This window comes from Artibeus jamaicensis, unplaced genomic scaffold, assembly GCF_021234435.1.
Source record: "Artibeus jamaicensis isolate MK-2021 breed Jamaican fruit bat unplaced genomic scaffold, CSHL_Jam_final scaffold_369, whole genome shotgun sequence".
Classification (NCBI taxonomy): Eukaryota; Metazoa; Chordata; class Mammalia; order Chiroptera; family Phyllostomidae; genus Artibeus; species Artibeus jamaicensis.
This window is the reverse complement of record NW_026522042.1, coordinates 45442810-45462487: the sequence shown is the minus strand read 5'-3', so window position 1 is coordinate 45462487 and position 19678 is coordinate 45442810. Positions and strand designations below refer to the sequence as shown.

Below are 19678 nucleotides of genomic sequence, written 5' to 3'. Positions count from 1 at the left end.
TTAGGTTTAAAGAACAAAAAAACCTAATTTTTCTTCTGTCCCTTTTGAAAGGCCTTTTTTAATGGTTGTTTTTGTTTTGAGAGTATTTTTTACTCAGCTGCATTTTAAAAATCACTTCAATAGCCATAATGGTGGTTAATCAGTCCAAAACAACACACGATTAGTTAATTCATTTATTCCTTAGCATGGGGAGAAGGAGGAGCAGAGTGCGGCCCTTTGTATCAAACAGGACGGAATAAATTGAAGACCTCTGACCCTCAGCAGGAAACACTCACCGCTTCCTCTGACAATGGCAGCTCTTCCCCAATAAGCCATTGTTCTTGGAACTAATGGCCAGAGAATTCTCACCCACCTCTTCATCTTCCCTCATCTCCCCCACTATTTCCCCACCCACTGAGATCCCTAACCCCCAAAGCCCCATGGTTCTCTCTCCATTACATGCTTTTATGACCAGGGCGGGTTTGGTTTTATTACTGAGAACTGGGAGGGTGATCTGGAGAGGAAGAAGGAGCATCCCTTTTGTGTGCTCCTCTAACTCTTATCGGCAAGCAGGCTGAGGCTCTGCTCACAACTGCGTGGTTGGGGTGCCGTGTAAGTCGTGCGTGTGTGCAGATATGCTCCTACACACACTCTGCAAGAAACATCACTTAATAACTAATTTTTAATTTCTGTTTATAAAAATTCTTAGACATTGTGGAATATACATTTAACTGAGTTATAATTTTATTCTTTCTTCACAATGTTGATTAAACTATTAGGAACATTTTTAAATTAGCATTAAAGCCAAAGGAACAAAAGTTTTTTTTAAAAATGAGGAACATCCATACGATCCTTTAAAAAATGTGTCCTTTAGTCATTTTCTATCGAGGGTTTCTGGCAGTTTTGCATTGTCACCTCCCTATCTTGCAACCAGCCAATCATGAAGACAACCAAATGGAAAGGGTTTCCTTCTTTTTTTCCTTCTTTTTTTTTTAAAACACTCCTATCAGCTTCCTAGGGCAATATCAGTCTCATTATCAAAACATCTCTCACCTTGTCTCCCCAAAGACTATGGTTTGGGGAGGGAAGAGGGAACAATTATTTACAGACCCTTCACAATATTTCCAGGCAAAAATAAGCCCAATACAAATTGCCTTTCAACTAGATTCCCAGTTGTTTGGAAATACAGACTTTTTCTGTTCCTTGAGGCATTCCGTGGAGAAACTGATGTGAATCTAAATATCAATTGTATACAAGAGTTTGGACTAAACTAAATCAGAAACTAAATACAAGTGAGAAACCAAACAACATCTGAAAGGCTAAGAACAGGGCAAATACAGTTTTTATTCCAGTCACTCAGCGTATTAGTGTAGCAGATCTTTTGACTGTGCCAACAGTCTGCAGAGGGCTTTATGAATGGAGAAACTTCTGGAGTAAAATGACTCTGAGGAAATGAGTTATTCTTGTTATCAATTGGGGACAGTTGCCATTCATTCTAGAAAAGAAAGCAGACCTATTGCAGGGCATGAAATGAAATATTTCAGGTAGTAGCAAGTAACTGATGCCATGGGGTGACCTTTGCCCACGGCAGCCAATTTCAGTCTGCAGAGAACAGCAATAGGGCCGGCTACCCTGTTTGACCCCCACAAGCTGAGCCTGGAAAACAAGACACCCGAGTAACTTCAATTTCTTTCTCATAAATGCTCCCCATTTTGTTAGCTGTATTCCCTCAGCCTTTGTTCTAATTCAAATTTTCCTGATGGTCTTATACATTTTTTATGAAATTATTAATTCATCCAGCTGAGACACTGAGTGAGAAGCAGATCTATCAATTTACTCTGTGGTTCAGGGTTTTTTTGGGTTTCCCCCTTGGGTTTTTCTTTTTGTGTTTTTATTTTGTGGGGGGAGGGGGAGTGTTGAGGGAGAAGTTTGCAATGCAATATTAGTTTTTCTGGGTTTTCAGATTCTACTTTTAAAAATGCATTATCAGAAAGTTATTTTTGGAAAATAGAAAAAGGTAAACTGAGATAAGCTATAACACCTTTTTTTTTTTCTTGAATACTCACTTATATATTCAAAATTATTCAGTTTCTTCTGGATTGTGGCAGAGCATCAATCAACTAGAATTAGTTTTAGGAAGAGCATTGAATTTATTTAAATAACTAGTTAGAAGAGGAAGGGCAACCAACAACAAAGAAATTGTGTGTCTGCCTTTTGGAATTGCTCCAAGATTAAATCATTTGGGAAAATCACTCCATAACCTACTGCTAGTCTTGAGATTCTTGACACTGGGCATGCAATTGCTCCCAAATTAGGATTATTGGGTTCAAAGCTCCAAACCTTTTAAAACCCTTAGGTAAGGAAAATGGACTTACGATCCTAATGTAGCAATTTGGGGCATAAATCATGTAAGTGCAAGGAGCAGACCAGAAGATCACAGCTCCTTGAGGCAATTTAGATTTTAATCAGATTTTTCGCTCTGACTTAAAAGTGTTTGACTTAGAAAAATGGTTATTAGAAAAACTGACTGCCAGTAAAGCAAAAAAGAAAAATTAATTGAGAAAAAATGTACCCTACATGCTACGAAGATTCCCAGCATATGCTAGGAAAGGGGGCAGAAGAACGCTTTAATGAACTATTATAACACATAGCAGTATTTCTCTCTCTTGTCTAGAGACATATAGAAAAATGCATGTTGTATTTTCCTCCTCTATGCTGACATAAGAAAAAAATAACAGAAAATTACTTATTTTTTTAATTTAAAATTTAATGGTACCCTTTAATAGGCTATAGATTTTCATTAACCTCTTCTGCCAGGTTTGGTCAGGCTCATTTCTGTAGCAATGGATCAATCAGCCAATATTTGTTGAGTCTTCGCTGGCCCAGGAATCAGGATGATTACTGAAGAAGCATTAAACATGGTTTCTGCTCTTAGAAAACTTGCAGTGTTGTTGCGGAAAGAGGTAGAAAGAACCTAAGACATTCCAATCTCAAGCCCAAGAAACCAAATGGCACATCACTCATGCTCACAAAAGTCGAGATAAGGATAAATCTGTCTGCTCATACTACTCCACCAGCATCTCTGATGGCAGGAAATTGAATGATGGACAGGATTTGAATAGGTGCAGGGGCGACCTGAGTTACTCCAGAGCAGGGGACAGTTGAGCAGGCTCAGGCAGGAGAGAGGAGCCATGCCTGCTCTCAGTCAAGGAGCCAGACCTTGACTACCAAAGACATTTACACCAGATGTGATGTATCTAACCTTTATTTAGTGCTATTACTGTCTCTCTGGGTTTCATGCATTTGTATTATTTCTATGTTCTACTACTTCTTTTCTATTGGTGCCAGAGATCTCGGGGTGAAAGGATGCCATCCTAAAAAAGAGCAGCCTGGTGGTCTATGCAGATTGCATTATCAGAAGGAGACCACAGCAGGGTGGCTAAGAGGCCTCTGTCCTGTCCCAGGGTAAGGTGGGCCTGTCTGGACTGAGGGAGATGCAGCAATGATGGATGCAAAAAGGATCCCCCTGCATTCAGCAAACATTCTTAAACACATTCTATGGGCCAGTCCAAGTAAGACTTGGTGGAGGAAGGGGAGACTCACAGTACCCACCTAACAAGAACACGATGCCGGTGCTGCAGGAAGCACAGATGCAGGCTCTGCCACGTCTGGCTAGAGATGGCACAGCCGGGAATGGCAGGTGTGCATGGAAGGCTTCACTTAGAACACACTTACCTGGGCTGGGAAGGATGAGTCAGATTTTTTCAAGTAGAGAAAAAAGAAAACCCAAAGGCAGAGGGTCAAAGTTAATTAGAAAGTTAAGCTAGCAAATTTAAGACAGAAATTTAAAAACAGAATTAAAGAGCTGCTGTCATCTTCTTTGTTCTCAAACATTTCATCTCGGGGATTTTTGAAGGAAAAAATAAAGAAGAAGCGATCTCATCCTTTGACCAACACCAAATCATTCATGGATAAAGAGGCAGAACTGTGGAGGTATGCGCCAAGGGCCAGTGCTCATGCTTCATTGGGAAGCACAACACAGGAAGCGAAAGGTAGCGAAAGGACGCGAGGCCATGCATTAGAGCATCAGCTGCTGTGTCATAGTAAGCCAGGAAGTGACACGAGCAGTGGCTTGAGAGGTGCGGGGTACCTCTGGACACGCTGTGGGAAAGACCAACTTCAGATGACACATCGGAGGGAGGAACACAGTCCTGCTGCTGCCTCCCTGCTGCCTCTCCTCTTCCCCACTCACTGAAATGAACCCCATGGGAAGCTCACCCCCTGTATTTCTGGGTTGGGTTACCTGGCCTCTGTTGGAGACGCAGATCTTTAGTGGCATGGCATTTTATGGCGTCAGAAGTGGGGGAAGAGCTGACCACACAGGGGAGCCATGAGGCCCTGCATGGAGCTTCCTCCCTAAGCTGTGAGTCTAGGAGGTAAGGGTCCAGGGCATGGGTGAGGGCGGAAGAATTTGACAAGGCCTATAGGATGTATCCTATACCAGATGTTGTTACCACACACATAGCTCATTATAATTGTGATCAGTTCTTCCTCTATGCCAAGAAATTTTCAGAGCCATTGCTTGTTTAATTTTTTCATTCTGCATCCTTACTATGCCCAATTATTTAGATATTCTACAGGGGTAGCATGAGGAAAGGAGAAGCAGAACCCACGCTGGCTAATGCTGTCACTTAGATGCTCACTGGCAAGACTGGGTAAGCAAGACAGAGATGAATAAGGACAGACGGCATCAAATTGAGGGGTAAGGGGGAGGAAATATGTTTCCGATTGAGTTTGCTTGAGTTGGTTTTCAGCAAAATTTCTTCTTTGTTTTAAATTTGGGGCATAGGGGACTGAATGTGTTCATTTCCTTAAAACGCGATCCTCTTCTCAGGGGAGGAGCAGGGAGAGAGGGATGAGAAGGCACAAATGTCCACCGTCAGTGTCGTCTGGAAACCACGCCCAAGGCTGCCACGAGACATGCAGAACTGGAATATTCACAGCTATTGGCCTTGCAGCCCACTCTGACATGTTCATAAACTTGAAGACTACTTCTGGATAAAAACTTTAAAACAAAAGAGATGACAACAAAAAAATCAATGCATTGAATTCATATACATAAGCAGTCCAGATGGCAACCAGCCCCTGACAACAGTCACGAGCCTCCTCTGGAAGATTGCTCTTAAGGTTGAAAATGATGATATCACCAGCAACTGACCGGAGGATGAGGGTCCATCCGACCTGTGGCTCTGCTGGTTCCCTCCCAATCGTCCCCACACAGGTCAGCAGGGGCCTGCAGATGTGCCTCCTTTCACTGGGGCTTGCTGCTGACTGGAGCTAATCCTCACAGCACCCTGCAAAGAATGAAAAGGAAAAGATTAGCAGCACCTGAAGCTACAAATGAGAAGGCTGTGCGGTGGAAGAGGGAGCATTGTTTTTCCCTTTGTCCACCTGAGGCCCTAATTTTTAAGCTGTCCAGTATAACTAATTACAAAAGAGAATTCTGAATGCACCATTTTGTCATGCTTATAGTCAAACAACCCATTTAATTTTTTTGTCTAAGTAGATTTGGCATTATGCAAATGTTTTACCTGATGTCTAACACCATTTTTCGAAAGTTCACTCATTTTCATGCCATCTTTACCATTTCATTTTGTCTCTGGGTCCCTTTTAAATGGGTCCACTTCGAAAAACGCTGTTTTAACCTTCTCTAAGCAACACTACTGTGAAATTCCTATTGCGATGGGCTCTGTATGTGTGTGTTTGCGCATGTATCACTTTTAAAAGGTGTAATCTCACCCAAGTTTTCTGGGGAAAAACAAAGAATGGATATGGCACTCTTTGATTAGAGCACTGAAACAATAAAATGGAAAGAAATACAGTATCAGAGACCATCTATTGTCCTGGAAATGCGTGAGTCTAAACCAATGTGTCCACTGGTTTCTGAAAGGGAAATACTGCAATATTTGCTGTGTGTTGAGAAGCACTCTTTCTAGAAATCTAAACCTATATTCACACTTACTCATCTTTTTATATAAATTTTTCTAGTAAACCTATAAATAACCAACCAAAAAATGTTAGTCAAGTACTATATAAAATCATCTCGTGCTCTACAATGTGTAAAAATGCTCTATGAATTTAGGTTAATTTGCAGGGAGTAGGGGAGAGCCCTTGGATGTCCTTGGTCAAAAGGCCTGCCGCGGCTGAATGCCCAGCCTTCCTGCTCCCCATCCCCTGGGGGTCCGGTCGCTGAACAGGGCACAGCAGTGCAACTGTGCAATCAGGGCAGACTCTGCAGAACTTGTGGTCAGACCTCCTGCCACTTCCTTCCTGTACAGAATGTGGCCCCAGTTCACTTTTGTTAGGGACTGACATACAGAAAATCTGGACTCATATCAAGATAGGTAGAGAGACTTTTAACACCAGGAAATTGGTGAAAAAGAATAGTTTTGATCCAGGGTAAGAAATGAAGGAGTTCCACTTTCACAATAGTGCTGACTAGCTCCATCCTTCCCCAGCAAAACAGCCATGACAAGGAAAATCTATTGTAAAAAGCAATGATATAAACTCCCCAGAAATCATCCTAAGGCCAAACAGCAAATTTAGAAGCATTTATTCAAGAAACTCTTCTAAATCTTGGGAAGAACAGGAAGAGTCTGAGTCACAAGCCGTTCTCTCCCTCCTCCCACATTCCAGAAGTTCAGAGAGGCGGGCAGCTCCACCCTGGTAAGATGTGGCCAAGGAAAAGGAGATTCTTCTTTCCTTCTCTGCCAGGCAAGGGATACAGTATCTCACTGAGAGGGAAGGGCCACCAGCATTTCTCATTTCCTTCAGCTCTGACTTGTAGGAAATAAGTTCCTGGCAAGTGTGGCTAAGAGGTTGCTTCCTTCCTTCCCCCACCCCTCCACTCATCAAGGAGAGGTCCCAACTCAGGCATGGCGGTCCAAGAATACAAGAGCCCCAATGATCTTCGTGTCAGCTAATGGTGGAGGTTCCAGGCTGGAAGAAACAAACCAAGAAGTTCAAAAGCTACTGCCCCTGCCCAGCACCCTGCTCTTAGGAATCTCACCCTCTTCCTGGCAGAGGCTCAGAGATTTTGCCAAGGGGTAACAATGCAGACCACAAGAACAAAGAGCTCTGAGTTTCCTCCCAACGGAACCGAACTTCTTTGAAACAGAGTGTGGGAGGTTCAAGCCTAAGGGTGTTCTCAAAAACACTAGAGGTTTTGGTGGCTGGTAGCTCCCTGAGAACAACAAACTAAACTGTGGGTCAGCTAGTTTGCCAGAGATGAACAGGGGAAAGAGGGAGCCAGGAAAACCTACCTGGGGTCAGAACAAACTTCAAAGGTTGGCCCTGCAAATGGGGACGCATTTAACAGGATCAGAGTAGGAGCAACTTGAGCCCCAGACAAAAACAATAGTGCAATCTGCCAGCAATTCAAGGAAACTATCATAGGGATGGGATATCATGTGAGACAGACATCTTAACAGATAAACCAGGGGGTGGGGAGAACAGTCGAAAAGAGTCCTGCTTAAACTGCTGTCACCCCAGGGCGAAGGTGTGCTGCTGAGCAAGGCCCCACCTGGTGAGAAGCAGTATCATAAGGTTCATACTACCAGGGAGATAGACATCACTATAATGGGCCCGCCAAATAAACAAGCAAATAACATCAAAAACAAGCCCCAGAGAAAGGAAAGAGATCAGTATCCAGAGTTGCTACAATATATTTCCTAAAAATGTTCAGTTTTCAACAAAAAAGTGAGACATGGAAGGAAATCTGAAAGTATGACCCATACACAGGGAACAAAGAAAGAAGCAAAGTGAGGGGGTACAGACATTGGATTCAACAATCAGAGACTTTACAACGAGAAGGGAATGACACTTTGAAAAGGACAGGAAGGTATGATGACAATGTCTCATCAATAGACAGTATTAATAAATTATTTGGAATGCTTTTGCAATAAAGCTTTGCCTTTCTCCTCATGTGTGTACTTCACCATTTATTGACTTGTATATCAGTACGACTTTATGGATATTTATTTTATTTTACACTTTGAGTTATACCCCAATACATCTTTATTTTCTTGCTCAAATTGTTTCAGCTTTGCTTGTGGGGAGCTCTTTCAGTTGGTTCCAGAGTCCCTTTGACATGCTCTGTGAATATCGTGTGCATGAAAAAGGGGTCACATACTAAACCTGACAAGCTCAGGGAAGGCCTGCAAGGTGGGCTTTACAAACTCAGAGACCAAAGGAAACCACGTGGGACGGTCTGAAATGAAAACTTCCGAACTAAAAGTGAGTCATGGCGGGTCGTCATGCCCTAGGCTGGCATCTTCCTTGGCAAAGCACAACCTCTACCTTCACTGAGCCTGTCTGTTGTCTTTTTTGCATCCACAATAACACAGCTTTGGAATATCAGAGTAAGCCTCTTTTATTCCAGATCCCTCAAGGCACAATCTCCCACCAGAGCATGAGACCACAGACCCCTCGTGGTTATTTTGTTGCCCAAATGCCCTCTCTACAAGGTCTGTCCAGAAGGTATCCAGCCATTGACTTTGAAAAATAGAGACATTTATTGAAGGAGATACAAGAAAAATTGTACATAAGACAATGATGCCTCAGTCCCCTTCAACGTAGGTATCTTGGGACCTCACATAGTTCTCCCAACCTCGCTTCCACTGTTCAAAACACTACAAAATCCTTTGTTGGAATTGCCATCAGCTGCCCAGTCATATTTTCCTGAATCTCATTGATGGTCTGAAATCTCTTTGCTTTCAAAGGTAATTTTAGTTTTAGGAAAAGCCAGAAGTCACAGGGCACTGCACAAGATGTGATGCATGAGCAGGCACATTGTTGTGATGAAGCTGCCACACCAGGTGCCCGTAGCAGTGGCCATTTGGTTGTATCACATCTCTCAACCAACAAAGAACATTGAGGTAGTACTCCTTAGTAATTGTTTGGCCTGGAGGGGTGTGCTTGTGATGGACAGCACTCTCCCAATCAAAAAACATAATTAACATGGTCTTGATCTTGCCCCAACCTTGCTGCACCTTCTTCAGGTATGGAGAACCAGGCGACTTGCATTGGGACAACTGGACCTCTGTTTCCTTAGCTGTAGACTCAGGATTCATCTCAGGTTATAACCTTCTTGAGGAAGTCTAGTTCAGGGTAGTTTGAATCAAGTCATTAGCAACTGCAGCACTATGCTCTTTCTGCTTTGGTAGCAGAAGCTATGGAACAAATTTTGCCATGACATGTTTCATGGCAAGATCCTGCATCAAAATCTCAGACACAATAGTTTTCGGACTCCCCAGATCAGCTTCTAGTTCTCGCCCTGTCAGTCACTGATCTTTGTTAAGTGCAGCCCGTACATGTTCAACATTCTCAGGTGTTCTGCTTGTTGCAGGTTTTCCAGAATGTGGATCACTTGCAACAGATTCTTGACCATTTTTGAAGCATTTGTGCCACACTTTTATTTCCCCTGCACTCATTGAATCATCCCCAAAAGTTTTCTGAATCACCCGAATAGTTTTCATAGAGGAATGTTCAAGCTTCACGCAAATCTGATGCAGATTCATTGCTCTACTCAGTCACTTTGAATGTGACAGCCACACAGTACACATGCCCACACAACAGGTACACATGCCCCCACTGACTAGTACAGTGAAGTCATCATTGTTCACACATGTGCATTCCAGTCTGCTTTCCTTGGCTGCCAGGTTACATAGAATCAGGCAAACCATTCTTGTTATATAATGCCTGGGCTTTTTCCAGACAGACCTCATATGTGCTCTAAAGGCTAACTATCCTTTACTCACCAATGTAGAAGTATGTGTCCTTCCATTTTACTTTTTATCTAATCTCAGAGGTCTTGTCACTTTGCTTTCTCTTGCCTCCCTGACCACCACCAATGGATTTCCTGTAACTGCCCCATGTCTTCTTTGATTCTGATGTTTTTCAAAGTAATGAAGACGTTCTCAAATTGATTGGGGTGATGGTTGTACAACTCTGAAAATATGCTAAAAACCATCCAATTATACACTTTAAATGGGTGAATCTCAATAAAGCTCTCATTAAAAGAGAAAAATAGTCTGGGGAAGTACTTTTTCATAAAGCAAAAGAGAACTATATAGACAAAAGCTGTACGTAATAAATCCTTTGCCAAGCAGAATCAAGCATGTGTCCCCAGGGAGGGGAGGGAAAGGAGTACATTAGCAATATCACCTACACATCAGGAGTGACTACCAATAAGAAAGGCTTAAAAACTTGTGAGCACTTTTAAAGAAAATTAGACCATCCCAAATCATTCAAATGACTTCTTTCTTAGGGCCTTGGGGAGTGTTACATGTGGCATTGTTTAATTCGATCTCTGAAACAACAGAATGGAAAGAAACAGCTTCAAAAACTTGTACATTCCTCTAAATATTGGGGAGTCTAAACTGTTTCTTTGTCTTTAATGGGAAACATTGTAGTAATTTCTACACAGCTGCCATGAACTTTTAATGCATCCTGGCTGGTAAGAAGTCCCCTCCACCCACTACGCTCAAAACTAAGAGTTTGGGTCATATTTGCACCTTCAGAGCTGTCAGTAAACGTAAGCCTAAACAGGCGTGAGTGTTGTTTATTTCTTGAACACACTCAGGAGCCCAGGGCTCTCTTATTCCGTATGTGGGAGACTATGTATTGGTATGGGAAAGAGTGGGAGAAAGAAGAGGAGAGGAGAATCCAGACCCAGCAGTTGCCCAGCCACCTCTGGTATTTATTAGCACAGCTCCCAGAGAGATACCCTGTTGACCTCCTTTCCTGTCCTCACTTTCGATTTGTTCAAGAGACAGTGCGTACTCTTGACTGCATGCGCACACATGTAGACATAAGTACATATGTGTAAAAGGAGTTAGACAAGGACATATACACACATGTATAAAAATATGTGATGAAAGACTACAATGTCATGGTTAGGGCATCTCTCCAGGATGACACTTGGTGGGTCCACACTCCGGCTCTGTCATTTACCAGCATGGGACCACGAGGCTCCGTGGATGCCTTAGTTTCCTCATCTACAAATGGGGGAGAAAACAATACCTCTCTGATCGCTGTAATAATTAGATCATAAATAGGGTGACATATTGCAAACACATATCTTAAATGCTAAATCATAAATACATTATGTGTGTGTCCTTAACGTTCATTGGTGAGAGAATTGGCAGCAGCCGACTTCAAACGTGCACGCTATGCCCACGGGAAAACATTTCCAACTAAGATGATTTTTAATGTCTCCTTAATATTTTCTCACTTGGTGATTTTACTCTTATTTGAAAGTTTTTAAAAATATTTATTCTGATTACAAAAACTCATTCATGCTCAATAAGGATACTTGGAAATAAAAGGATTAAAGAGAAACTAAAAATCACCATTATTCAGTCTTTCGGGTGTAAGCAATAAAAATTCATATTCTGATATTTTCCTTCCTATATTTTTCTATCCATTATAATATGCTTGAAATCACACTATTGATACAGCTTATTTGTCTTTTTTATTCATATTTTATTTATTTATTTTTAGAGAGAGGGGAAGGGAAGGAGAAAGAGTGGGAGAGAAACATCAATGTGTGGTTGCCTTTCACGTGTCCCCTGCTGGGAACTGGCCTGCAACCCTGGCATGTGCCCTGACTGGGAATTGAACCAGCAACCCTTTGCTTCACAGGCCCGTGCTCAATCCACTGAGCCACACCAGCCAGGGCTATTTGTCTTTTTTATACTAAGCATTATAGAGTCATCCATTACCAAAATTACTTATAGACTTCTCACCGAATATGGCATATTGACCACATGTATTTATATCATCTCCCTTCCAAAACCCATTTAAAACAAGAGTAAAAGAATTTTAGAAGTACGTGGTTATAGGGACAAAGAGAAAGAGAGATAGACAAGAACGAATAAGAGACTGAAACAAATTTTTTAGAGGCTAGCAGACAGAGAAGCAATGTAATGAATTTTCAGAGCACAGGAGGCTACAATCCCAAGGACTGCTGTGGTAAACATCCCAAAGACCATTTACGCTGCAGAACACAGGCGGGCTTGGACTCCATGTCGCCAGGCATTACTGAAGGACGGAGTGAGATGCAGTCTATGGATAAACTGAACCAGAAGAATCTTGACTCAGAGACATCAGACACAGGATGGGTGGGAGTGAAGCATGAACAACAATTCAGGAGAATTAGTGGAATTTTGAGCCCGAGCTCTCTTTTCCTTCTGCTTCAAGCATGCACCCCCAGACAGATGAGTGGGGGAGTCTTTCCTACAAAATTAACTCCTGCCTCGGTAGTAAACAGCTTCCGACACTGATAGTTGAGGTTCCCCCCAACTGACTACATCATCGTCAGTTAAGAAAGGATACGTCCTGCCTCTTCATAGAGAGCTTGCAACAAGGTTTTCAGTGCTTCACTATTAAAAATGAGCAGAGAACCAGAGATCACCAGATAAGAAGGCAGGCCCCTGTGAAAGAAGCTACTAATGTTCTCCTCTGGACATTCTGGATGTCTTCCGGGACACCCCACTAGACTACATTGTCTAGCCTCTTACTCCCAGAGAGATGCCCCAAGGAGCCATATGACTAGTTTTTCCCAGTGGAATGTGAGCAGAGTCGCTGGTGGTGTACAGAGCAAACCGGGGCTTGGCCACTTGGCACCTTCACATACGACCCAACAATTAATGTTACAGAAAACAGGTTTTTATTAACAGGGTTCCAACCTTTGGGGGGGGGGGTGGGCAGAGCACTCCTGCTCAGAGCCCTCCTTTCCCATAAGACCCAGCATCTCCCCTGCTCTCCAAAGACTACAAGCCAAAACCACGCCCAGAAGTCCGCCATGTCCTTATCTGCCCTTAAGCCAGTCACACGAACAGATCTGCACCCTCTCTGGAAGGTGCCCTGTGGGTTTCAGAGTCTCCATCCTCTCGCAGCCGCTCTCTCCAGCATCTGAGGTGTATTGTCCTCAGCCCCCATGGAGTGGTTCAGGAAAATATGTGCTGTGTTACCCTGGGTGAAGTCCGGAGGGGCACATGTCCCAAGATAGTGGCTTCTCTCTACGTCCCTCAGAGAAGCAGAAGTACCTCTTCTCTTACTCCAGACCATGCGACTTCTCCTTCTTCTCTTTCAGCCTGCCCTCATTTAAGTGCTAGGCCCAGAACTTCCTGTGTGACCTCATATCCAAGCCCTCCTATTGATGTGGGAAGTTTTGGAAAACCTTTGTTCACCCAAACCCCAAGGCTGTCTGGGAAAAGCAAACAGCAGGATATTCACAAGGGCTAGGGCTAGCACCCCCGCAGTTAGAACTAATTTTCACATTTAGCCTTTGTACTCTGCTTCTGCCACGTAGCTAGAACTAACTTCTGCATTCCGCTTCTGTATCTCGCTTTGCTACGTAGGAAGACCCCATAGACTATATAAACCCCAAGAATCCTTTGTTCGGGGCTCAGAATTTGGAGGCTGACTCCTCTGGGCCCGTGCACGTTAATAAACCTCGTACTCCAGAATCCCTCAGTGTCTGGTTGCTTCATTTTCCTGTAACACTATGATGTGCCATTTTTGCCAGCTCCCCCGTATCTTTTACCTTGTTTTGGCTGCCATCTTTAGTGAGGGAAAAAGTTCCCAGGGACGCATGGACATTTGGGATGGGCATCTACGCCCAGTCTCTCAAGCAGACACTATATGAGCTCCCCAGTCTGTGTCATGAGTCCCTGAGCGTTCCCTAGTCACATACATGATTCACCCTGGGCACCAGCCCTCTTCCCTTCAGGAAGGCACAGCTATCAACTTGCAATTGTTGTGCAATGTATCTTAAATGCCCTCTCAGCTACTGCCCCCCTCCCCCCAATCAAGGACTGTGGGCATCGTTCTCCTATTTTCAGGGGACCCTTGTTCTGCATCTCATTACAGTCTAACCTCCAGGCCTAGGAGTTAAAAAATCCCCTCATCAAGAAAACACAATATCAGCCATCGCAAACAAGGAGACAAGGGAAAGGCAAACAAGGAGACAAGGGAAAGGCAATCAAAGAACAGGTCCTGGAAATTAGAAATAAGCGAGCTAAAATGTAAAATTCAGTAGAAGTTTATACAAAGAAGTCAAGACAATTGTTACAGGATGAACGTTTATGTCATCACCAGCCCCCCCAAAGTCCTATGTTGAAGCTCCAGCCCCCCAGTGTGATGTTATTAGGAGGTGGGGCCTTTAGGAAGTAATTAGGGTTACATATGGTCACTAGGAGGGGGCCCCCAGGATGAAATCAATGCTCTTATAAGAAGGGAGAGACATCCGAGTTTCCTCTCTGCCATGTGAGGACTGAGTGCCAGCCAGGGACAGGGCCTCTGCCAGGGGACTGAGTAGGCTGGCAGCAGACCACCTTAATCATGGACCCCCCAGCTTTTAGGACTGGGAGAAATAAGTTCCTGTTATTTGAGCACCTAGTTTATGGTGTTTTGTTGTGGCTGCCTGAGCAAAAACAAGAATTTCCCAGAAAGTTGCATTAAAACTCAAATACAAGAGAAAAAAGAAAAGAAAATTATTGCATCAACCCATGAGTTACAATGCTTAATTAATTATGCATTCAGAAAGATTGGTAAACCATAAGGGGTGGGGAAATGTTCAGAGAAGGTCTCCCAGGGGAAAAATGAACTAGCATCAGATATTATGGGTGTTTGGAAAATAAAATAATATATGACAGGTCTGTTGAAATTTAAAGTTTTAAAATATAAATACACACATATAAAACTAAGCAAAGGAAAAGCAATAAAATAATTAACTCATAAAAAAGTTTCATAAGCTCATAAATAAGGAAATGTTCACTGTAACCTTACAAAGAACTTAACTACTGAGAAAAACAAGAATCGACTACTCTTAAATAATGTATTGTTTGATTTGGGCTTTAGAAAATGCCATTGCACTGTATGCAGTCTTGTAAAACTTGTTTTTTGCTTCTGCTTCACTCAGTATTATTTGTGAGATTCTGCATAATATATATAGTTCCAATGAATTCATTTTCACTGCTCTATAATACTCTACCATCACTATCTGTTCTTAAATTTGTCTATTGATGAACTTTGGGTTGTCTGGGTAGGTTTTTGCTTACAAATAGAGTGCTATTCTTGACCATTCTTCTAGATATGCCAGAAATTACTTAGGAATACGTCCAGGAATAGAGTTAATAGGTGAATCTATAAAGCCAAGTCACTTTCCAGTGTTGCGGTACCAATGCACACACGCCCCAGGGTGTATGAGCTAACCCCTCTCTGCATCCACATCAGCACCTGAGTCGTCAGTCTTCTCAACTCTTTGCCAATCTGATGGGTATGAAAAGGTTCCCATTTGGGTTTAATTTACATTTCCTGCCTAGTTGTGAAACTGAGCATGTTTTCCTGTGTATACCCATCATTTGTGTTTCCTTTACCATAAGATGTCTATTTCTGTCATTCACCTTTTTCTATTGGGTTCTTTATTTTTCTCTTGTGATTTCATGCCTTTTAATTCTTCACCTATTGTTGATACTAAACATTTACTGCTTTATATTGGAAATCTCTCTGTAAGTTTGGATCTTACCTCTTCGCTTTCTTTAATTCCATGGGCCCAACACTTTATTTCCATGCTGCCTTTTCTGTGTCACTACAACACAAGAAATGATGACACGGACCAATATTTCCACAACTGTGGCTCCCTGGGAGCAAACTTAAAGACAGCCCTCTGTCGGGGACACCATCTGGGTCTCAGTGCTGAGAGGGAAGGAGAACTTACTTGGCCCCAATTTACCAGAACAACAGAGAAATAGATTTCACTTTTAAATCAGATGAGCAAATCCAGCTGTGTAGTGACCTTTAATGACCCCCCAGCCATCCTGTGTTAATCACCTAACTTGGCGTCCCCGACTGGCTTTCTCATTCGGGTTTCCCCCCACTCTCTTTGCCTGGGTGCCCACTCCCTCAACTGTTTTTCTTAGGGCTTTACTGATGAAAAATAAATCTGGTTTTTTTCACTTTTTAAAAAAAATTCTTTATCATTGGTATACCCATAAGCTTGTCACCGTTAAGTTTTCCAGTGCTGAGAAAGAGTGACATTCTTTTTCACACTTACGTAATCCCAATTTCCAGTCATTCTTCATGTGTATGTATTAAAAGAGGAAATTAGATTATTTTTCCACATACTTGGTTTAGGTTTTCCTAGAATTTACAAGCAAGCTGCCCTAAAAGAGAATTAAAAAGAGCTGGAAAGGCAGGGAGGACAGAGGGCAGGGTCCCAGGGTGCGGGTGGGGGTGAGGGGGTCGGGGGGGTTGGGAAGGCCCTTTACTTGTTATGATTCTTCTCTTCCCCTTTAATGGGGTTTACTAAGGCAATTGTGGAAGCTGTTTTAAGACCATTCCTCATACCTGGTTGATATTTACTGTCTTCACAAACGTGTGCAGATGAGTGTGTAAAATATACCGAGAAAGTCCCTTAGTATTCCAGGACTTCAGTGGTTTGCACAGATTTGCACATAATACCAAGGATGCTGAGAAAGACAAAAAAAAATCAGAAAACAAGTTCACCTTTTGGAAGCAAACCTGCTCCATTTCTGGCTGGTTGGTGAGCCTGTGTGTTTGGAGGCACGGCCCTTGTTTTGCAGAAGAGCAAACCCTGCCTGGCCCTCTAATATCCTCTTGTGTTGGGAACTCTTATTTATGGTCTGACGTGTTGAAACAATAAACCTGGGTGTGCGGCTGGAACTGTGAGCTGGGGGAGGGTTTTGGAGGCCAGGAAAGGGGTTTCCCAGCCTTGTGTGAGAGTGACAATGAGGTGGCAGCTTTTGCAGACCCATTCTGGGCCCTCTTCTTCCTGCCAGAATGCAAGTGCCAGCTGAGGCCCAGACACCTTATTTTATTGTGTGGAGACAGGAAAGAAATCCCTCAATTATCTTCAAATTAACTGCCTCTTGCCATTATCTGTTCCCCGAGGACCAATCAGAGAGTGCGTTTGAAAGAGCTGGGCGTCAGCCTACCACTTCACCCACTCTCCGGGATCTCTCCCCACCTACCCCTCCCATACTCGGGCCGCCCAGCCAGAATCATCTGTGGCTGCCATTTCTCATGACAAACTTTAAAGCTTTAATTAGGAAGCATCTGCGTGTCCACTCTTCACAAACACCATATGGTGCTCGGTACAAAATATGGTTCATTTTCATGAAGCCAAAGCCTTAGGAAAGGGCAGCATTTTGAATATCAATTGTTGTTCTCGCATTGGGTGAAGAATAAATTTACTGTGCTTCAAAAGAGACTCCAGTGTTTGAAAGAATGACAGGGTTTGTTCTCTACCTGGCTAAACTTGGAGGAAAGGATGTCTTATATTAAAATAAAGCAGAATTCTACTTTTAAGCCTCAGAAATTGAAAGCCCTTTGGAAGTATATTTCAAGAATCACTAAACAGTCTGAAGATTGAAGGAAAAGGTGTCTTGAACTAATATTCCACATTTTAAACAGAATGGTATAAGAGCTATCTCTTACATGTCCAATCTGGAAAATCTTGGGACCCAGTCTTAGAATGGTGAGGAGGCACCCACTGTCCAAAGCACCCTGCCTGTCATGCTCTGGAAAATGGCCTTCCAAGCACATGCTGCACAGGGAAAATCTCTGCTTCTCTGACAGCCATGGACTGACTTGGGAAATATAGCCCAGAGGGATACGGTCTTTGGGTTTGTTTTCCTTTGTAATAGTGTGTCCTTGAAATAACAAATCTAAGCTTTCCAAAGTTCACATTTCTTTAAAATTCAAGAGCTTAAATGAGGCCAAGTTTTGAGATCTTTTCTCCAGTGAGGATCAGGGGGAGAAAGGGGCCAAATTCCAACGTGGGCCTTTTCCTGCTTGTATGCAAATCACTCAGCATGCAAATGATTAACTAATTAAACCATCATGGTATTTAAATAAGTCATTTGTATTTTCTTCATTGCCCAAGTCAGCTACCATTCTTTTGTTGGAGGCAATAGGAAAAGGTTAGAGAGTCCCTCTGGAGGATGAGGGATTGGACAAGGAAGGACTATAATTACTCATTTTTGTTTTAAAATAAATAAAGCAGTGGAGGCTGTGGAGTGAACACCATCCCCTGTTCCCAAATGAGCGACTGGTTTCTTTCTTTCTTGTCACCAGGTCCCCGGTCCCCACTCCAGCACGGGTGTCAGTCACCTCAGTTTCCTCTTAGACTCTACTACATAATTATGAGCTACCACATGTGGCTTCCGGGACACAACTTTAATTATCCAAACTCAGAGCACACAACAGACTCTGAATTGACTGAACAAAAGCCTATTAGAAGGTGATCCCCTGTGGTCGCATTGTAATTATTGTCAGAGGCCATGGCGGCTACAGAATTATTTCTGTAATATCTCGATAACCTTCTATCCTGCAGTCACGTGAATGATGATTTGTGCCATAATCTCATTTCCTTTAATGATGTGACAGTGAAAATAAAGGGGGTGGAGGGTTGCCTGACTCTGGCCTGAAAGTCAATTCGGAGAACCAAGCACAGATGTGCAAACACAGCACCTCCAGTAATTACTATGAGAGCCTCTGTCTTTATACCCGGGAAGCCTGGTGCTGGGAACTGAGGGGTTTTTACCACTCACACATGGAGTTAGTCACTGAGACACCCAGCCAGAGCAGCAGAAGGTCCCTGTAAACTGAAATGAACAGGAACCACCCAGTGAAGTGGTTCAATGTGTTTTTTTCCACAAGAAGATTTTCATAGAAGCACAAAGAATTACTCCACTGCAACAGAAAGTTTTGAAATAAAGGGCATTAATGTGTTGCTCATGGGTGATCTTTTTGCTGTAACTAAGAATGCTTTGCCCCCACAAGAAGCTCATATTTTATCCTTTGAATCTCTTGAGTAGTTTTAATGCATTTCAGCAGGTTTTTCACTCCTAATAGTGAGGAGCATAGACTATTCAGCTTCTGTTCAAAAACCTCAGGCCAGCTTGATATATAACGTTTAATGTAACATATAAAGAAAAAGCATTAAGTTCAAAAGCTACTGCTATTTTCATTGCTTATTTAACAAAACTGCTTTAGTGGTGTTCTTTGCATTTTATTGGCAGTACAGATATGGCAATTTAAACATGGTATAGACTCCTAGATTACAAACATAAGGAAATTCTGATTTCTCACTGCAAAACTTAATGATAAATTATATCATCATATTATCACAAGTTCTTTTCTCTTTCCTGCAGTTCCAATCTCTTCCTTAGACCAATTATGCTTTTGGAAGATGTGCTGACACAAACCGATCTTACTGCTCCACCCAAGCCAGGTTCTCCCTGGGATTTGTCTGTATCTGTTATCACTTCCAAATGAGCAAGTCCTCTTCCAATTCAAGGATGCCCATTATGTAGACCCAGGCTGTGAAATTTGGTTTTTTTTCCCCCTTACTTACCTACAAGTGCCATTTAAGCTATCGAAAACTAAACTCTTTGTTAATAATTTCCCTCCCACCTCGCTGTACTCCTTCACTCTGTGCCCCCAGGCTGGGATGTCTTCACTTATTCCCCATCCCACTCCTGGTCGCCACATTCCATCCATCTTTTCTGGACCACCTCAAGGACCACTGGCCTCTGCTTACTTTCCCAGGTATTGCATTCTCACCCGAAACTAAACAGCACTTTTCTCCTTTAGCATGTTCACCTCTCAT

At 42.7% G+C, this 19678-nt stretch overlaps 1 long non-coding RNA gene across 1 annotated transcript; it reads right to left on the bottom strand.

The window, feature by feature from the left end:
* Nucleotides 1-2120: 2120 nt before the first annotated feature.
* Nucleotides 2121-16508, bottom strand: LOC119058076 (uncharacterized). The gene is made up of 3 exons (XR_005084190.2): nt 16393-16508; nt 5198-5333; nt 2121-5044 (listed from the first exon to the last, which is right to left on the bottom strand). It is a non-coding gene; the product is annotated as an uncharacterized LOC119058076 (long non-coding RNA).
* Between the last annotated feature and the right edge of the window lie 3170 nt (nt 16509-19678).